Below are 9,099 nucleotides of genomic sequence, written 5' to 3'. Positions count from 1 at the left end.
ACATAAATCACCATCCTAACGATTTCTAGCTTCATCGAGGGCTTTAAAAATAGCCGATAAAAAATGAAAGCCATCCTGGAAATACTCTCGGACGGCGCCTATCGGCGATTCCTGCTTCTCACCAATAATAACTCGAGGCGCTCGCCGAAGCGGCACAACGTTTTCCCGATTTCGCGCTTACGCAGCGACGGAACGCCGACGGGCTCGGTCCGGAATATGCCTAGCGTTCTCGCGTTCTCGCGTTCTCGCGTTCCGCGCAGAAAGTGGTTTAGCCTACATTCCGCACGGCAAGGATGCGGAACACGCGATCGTAACGACCGAAGAAGCGCATCGTCGCCTTGGCCGGGGTACGTCGAGTTCCCGGACCCGCGGAATTCCGCGCGACATCGTCGACCGAGGCCTCGCTTCCGGATGGAGCCGACGTCCATACAAATGTTCCCCCGTCCGATGCGAATTCCGTCCTTCCACGAATTTCAATGCTAATGCGAACCCGGGTTCGCATCGGCCGCCGAGAGACGTTCTCGCGGCTGCACGTCCGCTCGAGTTTTTTACAAAGTCGTTACGAGATGCGTAATCCTTGGTCGTTACGAGTTCCTGCGAGGACCGAGGGAAGCGTTCCAAATCGTCCCACCGGCTTTGGCTCCGTCGATCCGATTAGGAAAATCGGTAACGCGTAAACCTCGTCGAACGGCAAAAATCGACCCCGTGGAAGCGATTCCTCGTCCGAACCAGAGGTTCGATCGAGGCATTACGGTGGCGACCATTTTCGCTCTCCCTCTCCCACGCACTATCAACGGCAACATCGACTCGGGAAAGTAACGACGCACTCGATCCGCGACGTACGCTTTCCCCTCTCCCCGTTGCCAAAGTCGAGCGGGAAGAGGCTACTTCTTCCTCGGGCAGCTGCTCGTCTCGAGGCGGAGCTCCGCGCCGACCCGGGCGCCGTCGCCTCGACTCGCTCCTCGACTCGCTCCTCGATCGGCAATCCGGAGAGAAAATCCGCAGTGCGGGGCGCATCCGCGAGCGATCGGCTCGGACCTCCGATCCCGGTCCGCGATTCCAAGGAGACTGCCGTCTTTAACTCGAGCGATCCCGATCGGGCCGATCGCGGCGGACTGGGCGATCGCAGGGAGGTCGGCTCGGCCAATCATGAATGAACCGCGGCGTCGGCGGATTCTCGATCGGCGCCTAGCACGGCGGCGCGGCGCCCCACGTGCCGCGTCGGCCGACGAGGGCGGGAAGGTGCTCCTTCTCCCGCGGGAGGGTCCACCTTCCCTCTTCCCGAGGCCGCGTCCGGCCTCACGGCGCCTCCGCCGAGGACGTCGCGGGCCCCGATCTCCCTCGCCTCGTTTTTTGCGACTCCGGCTCCGCTTCCCGGACCCTTACGTAACGCCGCGGCCGATTCGCGCTCGGGTCCCGCCGACCTCTCTTTGTCCCGCGAGTCCTCGTCCGACCCTCCCCGCGTTCGCTCCGTTCCCGGGCCGGAATCTGGAAGGCGGGAGCGCAGGGACCGAAACTGCGGCGCGCGGCTCCTTCTGGCGGGCACGCTCGCCGTCGCGACACTAGTGGCGGTCGCTCTTCTTGTGGTACGCGGCTCGTTCTCTCCCTCTTTCTCTTTTTCTCCTTCTCTCTCCTCGGTCCGCGTCTCTCCTCTCTCTTTCTCTCTCTCTCCCCCGCAGCCGGGACCTAGGTGAGACCAGTTACCTAGGAGCGGACGAGTTTCTCCGAGGCTGCGACTTCTGAAACTTCGGCCGCGAAGCCGTTCCCCGAGGAGGTGGACCCCGGACAAAGGGGGCACCTAGTCCTCTCTCCAAAATTATAGCTATTTATGGTACACCCTAATGGAGAATTCGACGGTCCTACGACGGACGACGGGTTATCTTTCTTTCCCCTATCTCCGATCTCTTCCCGTTACCTCGTCCTCCGCTTTACGAGCGAGATTTCGGTGGGCTCGCTTCTTCGGGAGCGGTCCCCGCTGAAACTCGAACGAGACTTTGATGGGCTAATTTCTTAATTTTCGAGATAACCGGCGCCAGAGGACTCGGGCAGACGTCACCCTCGTCGGTGATTTACGCTTAACGCCGATCAACTTCTTCCACCTCGGGCGAAGGAGCCCTTCGTCCGGACGGGACCAGAGGTCCGGCGCCGCGACGAAGGAGGCATCTGCCGGTCGTTCGGCCGACAGCGGGCCAACGCCGACTCGATGAAACGGTATCGACGCGAGATCAAAGGAAGGAGCAACGGCGTCTCTCCTTGCTCTTCGAGCCACTCTCGCTCTCTCGCTCCCGCAAACGAGGCCTGGGTGGGACTAGTCCCGCAGAAGCGAACTCGTTCTCGCAAAGGCCGTGGGCCCGCGTCTCTCTCCCGCCGCGCCGACTCGAGGCGGCGGTTTAAGGTAAGCATTAAATACGAATGCGAGCGAGAGGGAGATCCTGGAAACGAGGTTACGCGAGGGAAGGAAAGAGAGGGAAAGTCGAGGTGGAATCGAAGATCCGGACAGACCACCTTCTGCCTAACTATTCCAAAATCGGACCGCCGGCCCACGCGGACAAGTACGCGCGCCGAGAGCTGGTCGTGGCCGAGAAATCCTCGAGAAGTCGCCGGGAAGCAGGTGTCCGTTGACGGTGTGGAAATCGTAGGAAGGCGTCGCGACGCGTCCACCTAGCTCGCGGTCTCGGCGAACCGACCTGTCCAGGTTAAGCACCGGAAGGTGATCCGCGATCCGAAGGGGTAGGTGGACGCGTCGACCGACTCCGACGTCTTCGACGGTCCTACCCTCGACGACTTTTGCGTTCTATTTTTAAACCCAACGTTATTTCGCACCGTACCCCGCACCTGGAATTAATTACGCGATGCAGGAGAAGGCGGCAAGGAGGCTTTCGGGAGAGCGAGGAGAACCGCGAAGGGGAACGACGGCCGGAGCGGTACCGGGAGGATGGGAATTTTCAGGAAACGAGATGGAGCCGACTCCACGTTCGGCGAAATCGACGTCGCTTTTTTACACACCGATGGAGAAGGAGGCCGACGTATCGCGGGAGGGCGGAAGACCTCGCCAGCGGGATTTCTCGTTAGGGAACGCGCGGTTTCTTCGCGGGAGCGGAGCTCGCCCGCGAGGTTCGCGGTTATTCGGGCGTCCGGAACCTCCGCGGAACGTTCCACCGTGGAAAGCGCTCGCCATCTTTTGCGCGTCTCGTAATCGTTGGATGCAAGCGTTAAAAGCGAGCACGCGCTCCTCGATGTGGAAGCCGAACGAGATCGATGGCGCGTGATGAATCGGTGTATAAATCACCGGCCGGAGGAGGGAAAGCAAAAGGCGATTCGCAGCGACTCGATTCAATCGATAATGTTAGTTATTGTAAAATCGGTAGATCAGCCCACGCTCGTATGTAATGTGCGTCGAGAAACTCGGTGAAGCTGGCCGGCACTTATTATCACGTAAACCGTCAGTGGGGTAATATATCTTCGGCGAGCACCCAATCTACGGCGTTCTAAATCTGGCGTTAAGTGCATCGCTGCAGATGCAGCGGAACGCTTCTGGTAATGAGAGTAAATACCAGCGCATCGGGAAGTGCCGTTTACTGGAGCCGCTGACAATGCCGCCGTAACTCACCGTTACGCGCTTAACTTCGACCCGCGATATATCCGATGATCGATGCATGGGTGTGGACTTCCGTCGATCGCAACATCGGGAATAAACGATCCAAGTCCGGTCGAGCCACCTCGCGGGACCGACTTTTTGCTCGCGGGCCCTCGGCTCGATTTGAAACTCCCGATATTATTTTTTCGATACCGTTATCGCCGAGAAAGATCTCGGAGGGCCCTTGTTAGCGAGAGAGAATACCGACTCGCGAAGGGAAGAAACCGGATTGGTTCATTGAGGCTTCTCGAGACAACGCGAAGGATCCGATTTTATCCGCCGCGGTCGGCTTGTCCGGCTGGTCAGGGTTTATCGGGTCCATCCGACGTCACCTCGCGTGTCGTTCGTCCATGTTGGCGCCTTCGAGAACCAGCGGAGAAGCAAAGAACGACCAAGAGGAACAAGAAGCGTTCTTCTAGGACGGTCAGCCTTCTCGAGAGATCTCGGGGATACGGTCTAATGAAAGCGTAACGACCCGTCCGTTGCTCTTCGTCCACCGAGTCGCTCTCGAGATCTTTCCGTTAGACCATTAATTTACGGCAGCTTCTCGCGAGCGTCGCGCCATCGTTGCCGAAGACCCGAGGGTGGCTCCGCGAGTCGCGAATCGTACCGGGTTCCCCGACCGACCGTTCGCTTCTCCGCGGGGAGAACGGATGGGCTCCCTTTTTGCCAAGCAAAGGTCGGTGTAATTATTTCCGTAACCGTTTGCGTATTCCGTCCGACGCAGCCACCTTGTTCGAGCGCGTTTTGCTCTTGTATGTTGGCGCCCGTTCTTATCGCCGCCGGAGTGGGCACCGGCGAGAAGAAAACCGGAGTCTTCTTGGTCGTGCATCCTCCTCGAGAGATCGCTCGGATATAGTCTAATGAGATTGTAAGGCTGTCCGTGGCCGTTCCACGGAACCACGCGCGTACGCGAGCACGCATGGAAACGCGCGAATAAAACGCCGGTGTTCATTGCGGAGATCTCCGAGCTTTTCTCCGCCGCCGCTCGTTTACATCCTGCCGGCGTGTACCGCAAAGGGCGAATGTTTATTTGCGAACGAGTCAATTAGCGAGATGAATCAAATCGACAGGGAGGATCTATCCGGATAAAATATTACGTCCCGATCGGTACCGACGCCGTACCGCGTTAATTAGTCGCAGCGTCGTTAAGAGTAGACGCTACCAGAGAATCGAATTCGGAGTGTCGTTCGTTCGAACGGAAACGACGAGGGAAAATTGCACGGGGCGAGGGCGTCCGATTCCTTCCCGACGATCGAGTCGAAGCAAAAGTTAAACCGGCACCCAACGCCGACACCGTAGGTACACCTTCGGCCAAGTTAGCGGAGCGTATCCCGCGAGGTGCATTGGGTTTGGATTCGCGCACACGGTAGCCGAACTGCAAGATGGCGATCAACCGACTGTAACGAGCGCCTCGATAAACAGCTCGATTATTTACCCACCCGGTTATTTCCCATTTTCCCGCTGGCCGACTCCGGACTGGAAAATGAATTTATCGCCGCGTGTCGCGGACAGCGCGAATCGACACAGAGGCTGAGTTAGACCCGATCGAAATACAGGCGTCTCGTTCGGCCGTTGCGAAAGGCCGAGCTAGCCGGATCTCGATGAAATTGTCCGAAGAAGTGGCGACCCGGTCTCGCGCGGTAAACCGAGGAGGCCTCTTCGCGGCTCCGATCTCGCCTAATCTTCGGCCGAGAACCGCATGCGGCGATTCATTGCGCAGTAAACACTCGCGAGACATACCGTCCCGGTGCCGAGACTTCCAGAGCCGAGCACCGTCCGTAGGAGTGACATAAAAGACTCGTACAATTTACATCGCGGGCCTGAATTCTCCCTCCCACGCCTTCGGGCACTCAACTGCCAGAGGGGCCTTTAAACCGCGTTCCAGGACGAACCGTTCGCCGAACCGATCCTTGGCCACGGCCGACGGCTCCCGGGAAACCGCTCGATCGGTTTCCCTTCCTTGAAGAGGCGCCGGGGAAATCGGCGCATCCGCCGATCTTCGGTCGGGGACTCGCTGAGTTACGGCCGTAAATAACGGGAAGGATTAAATCGACGGTCGTCGTCTCGCGAAACGGATAATTGGCCGCACGTCGGCATCCCGGCGCTCGGGTTAGCGTTTCGTTTCGAATCCGAGTCGTTGGACGGGCACCGCAAGTGGCACCGCGAGCGGCACTTCCGATGGTGGCGGGGAGAGCGCGTTTCGTATCCTCCGTCTTTCTGGATCCTGATAAATGCCCGTCCCCCTCTCCCTCGTCCTTTTTTCGAGTCCCCCATCTTCCCTCCAGTCCTGGGTGACACGATAAACGTAATTTATGCGGCGATCAATTACCGATCGCCTGGGAAACGCGTGTATCTCACCTCGACGAGCGTCGAACCAAAGAGGAGAAACCGAGCGGTCGCTTAGCCGCGGTTTGCCCGGGATAAATAGTTTATAATTAGACCGAGCCTGCGCCCATTGATCCCGACGACACCATTAACATCGATTCAGCCGGACTGTCGTTCGGTTAATCCGCTCCTTTGCTGGGCGCGGAGCTCGCGGGGTCCGGGATATTATAAGTGTCGTTACCTGGGAGTCGGCGCGGAGAAGATACCCGCCCGGCTTCTCGGAGAGATACGAGAATTATAGGGATCGTTTTATGGGCGGTAATTATTAATGAAATAATTCACGCGGAAGGCACTCGCCACGGCTGATGTAGGGGGCGGTGACGCGCGCGATAATTTGCAAATATTCCCCATTAGCGCGTAAACGTCCATCTAACCGCTTAATTCTTTCGGATGCGAACTCTCGTCGACGCGTCCCGTTCGATCCTCGTCGAGGAACGACTTCCTCGAGGTCGGTCTCCACCTCGACTTGACGGGCCTCGGAGCGGAGACGGAATATTTATTTCCGGAAGTTCGATCGACGGACGCGGATGGCAGTCGCGTGACAACGGTGGCGCCCATTTTTCACGTAAGTCGTTCCACGCCAAGTGCACCTGTCGTAAATACGCGTACTCGAGAGACCGTCCCCGGGAGTATCGCGGGCATCGATCGGCGAGGGCGTCTCTTGTTCGGCCCGCGGAACCTTGGTCGTCGAACAAGGCAGCAATTGTTCGTACGTACGCGCGCGTACTCGCGGCACGTGAAAAAAGTCCGCCACGATTGACCCATAGCGTGCATGTAATCCAGGGGCTGATTGAGGCCATATATGGTCAGCCTGGCAAATATACTCGGGCGTACGGACACCGACGCGCGCTCTCTGTGCACATCCGCGTCCGGATATGTACCTCGACATGCGCTCGCTCCTCGATACGCGTGTACGCAAAGCCGAGCGGACGTTTGCTCGATACGTACCCTCGTTATTGCATTCCACGTACGCACAGAAAATTAAAAACACGTACGTCTCCCGCTCGAAATACATTGTACGAAGCCTTTACTTTCGAGGGACTTTTTGCGTTATTACCAAGTAGCCTCGTCGGGTGCCCCCTAAAAAGGACGTGGGATCGCTTTGAGGTGCCGACGCCACTTTTTCTACATCGGGCCCACGGAATTGATGGGCCCGGTCCGATCGGTCGAGCGTTATTATCGGCGCCAATTTATTCCCGCGAACGAGATTCGAAGGACCGGCGCACGTGGCCGCGCGTACCCGAATCACCGGCGGTCGACGCGACGCGAATAAAAGGCCAAATGCGAAAATAACGAGGATCGACGTCTCGGAGGAAGCGTCGCCGGAAGGAGGACTCGAGAAAAAGCTCCCCTCGGAGCTGCGTCGCGGCGCGCGTCCTGGAGCGAATCCGCGGATCCCGAGCTCGGTCCTTTCTTCCGTCCATCCCGAGGTACGGTCCCTTCTCGAGGGGACGACCGATTTCCGGGTGGTTCCGTTTACGGTGCCCTCCGCGGGAAAGTTCCTCGCGACCGCGTTACGAATGGTCGGAGTAGGGCTCCGCTCGAACGCGAAATTACTTTTACAGCTACGCGTCCTTCGCGGTCCGTAATAAAAGTGCACACGGTACAGCCGGCGGGTGCACCGTGTCATTATTCGAGCACGGGGAAGGTCGACGTTTCGTTTTTTGAAACAGGCCACAGGCCGTGTCCGACGAGACCGGCACACGACTCGGACGCTGGTACGCGCGAGCGAGCGCTCGTTAAAACGCGCCGTTAAAGCTCGCTACGTGTGAAGTCTTATGCTCGATTTCACCGGCAACGAACAACTTTATTCGCAAGGTGGACGGTGGTTCGCGGCTCGATAACGCGCCTTAAATAATCATTAATAGAGTTAGCGACAACGGGCGCGTCCAGGCGGCGTAACTCGGAGCCAATAAAAGGCCTCGTTTGAATCTCAAAAGGCGAGCCGAATCGGAGCCCGCTGCTAATCGACTCGCCACTCGCCCTCGTTAGTTCCTCGCCGCCAATTTTCATTACCATAAAACAAAGTGCATCGCGAGTTAAGCTTTATTTACGGTGTCGGTCCCAACGGCGTTAAAATCGCCGAACGGGTTTCCGTTCGCACTAGGTACATCCGAAATGCACTAAACGTGTCTCGAGTGCGTTTCAGCATGCTGAACCTAAATTTACGAGCGAGCGTAGCCAACGGCGATTGCCTCGATTCGACTTCGAGCGGAGTTACCGCCGCGATGTAAGACTTTACACGTTGCAGATTCAGCCGGTGACTTTTAATGACCGTTTATGCGCGTCGCATAACTGTCGATTTCGAGGACACCGTTTTTCCTTTCGGTGCGATGTCGGAGTTACGTCGAGGGGCTGTGATTATGTCGTCACGCTTCGTTAAATTATCACCAGGTGTCTCAACTTCGAGGAGTCAAGGGCGGTCGAAACGAAAGTCCCTGCGATCGCTTTTAAGGAACGAGCAACTCGTTGCGCCCAACGATGGAAATTGGCTCCCTCCTGAAAACGCCCCGCGAGGCATCGGCGAGCGATCCGTGTCGGATTAAACGCTCGCCGTGCACCTCCGACCCGAAATTCGATGCGGCGCAGCGAGTGGATTATTTATGATTCGCGCCGCTAAATTAAATATCTCCCGGTCAAACGAACAACTTCCCTCGCACTCGGGGCTTATTTGCCGATATCATTGAATTAAGTGCAACAAGTGATACCGCATCGATCCGAGCCTACGTGCTCGTGAAATCGCGGAACGCTCGGTGACCATCGTCGAGGACGCTCGACCCGATTTACCTATGGCCAGAGTTCGCTACTCGATCGCGTTAAATCGTTCTAATTATACCCCCTGTACGAAGGAAATTGCAGAGGCCTTCTAGAGTGGCTCGCGATTCGGGGGGAAAAATGAATCGCGCGCCTTCCGGAAAGAAGCGACGACCGTCCGAAACGCGCGTTTCGCGGCTCGTGACGTTTCATTGTTCACGCGACGATTGCGGCGCATAAACACCGTTTAGATTAATGTTATGAAAGTGAGATTGCTGCTTTTGATATCCTCTAGTTTTGTAATTAGCTGTACCGGCAGT

This window comes from Orussus abietinus, unplaced genomic scaffold, assembly GCF_000612105.2.
Source record: "Orussus abietinus isolate OABI.00-Male unplaced genomic scaffold, Oabi_2.0 scaffold2, whole genome shotgun sequence".
In the NCBI taxonomy this organism is placed as follows: Eukaryota; Metazoa; Arthropoda; class Insecta; order Hymenoptera; family Orussidae; genus Orussus; species Orussus abietinus.
The sequence above is the reverse complement of the archived record's forward strand: the minus strand, read 5'-3'. Positions refer to the sequence as shown.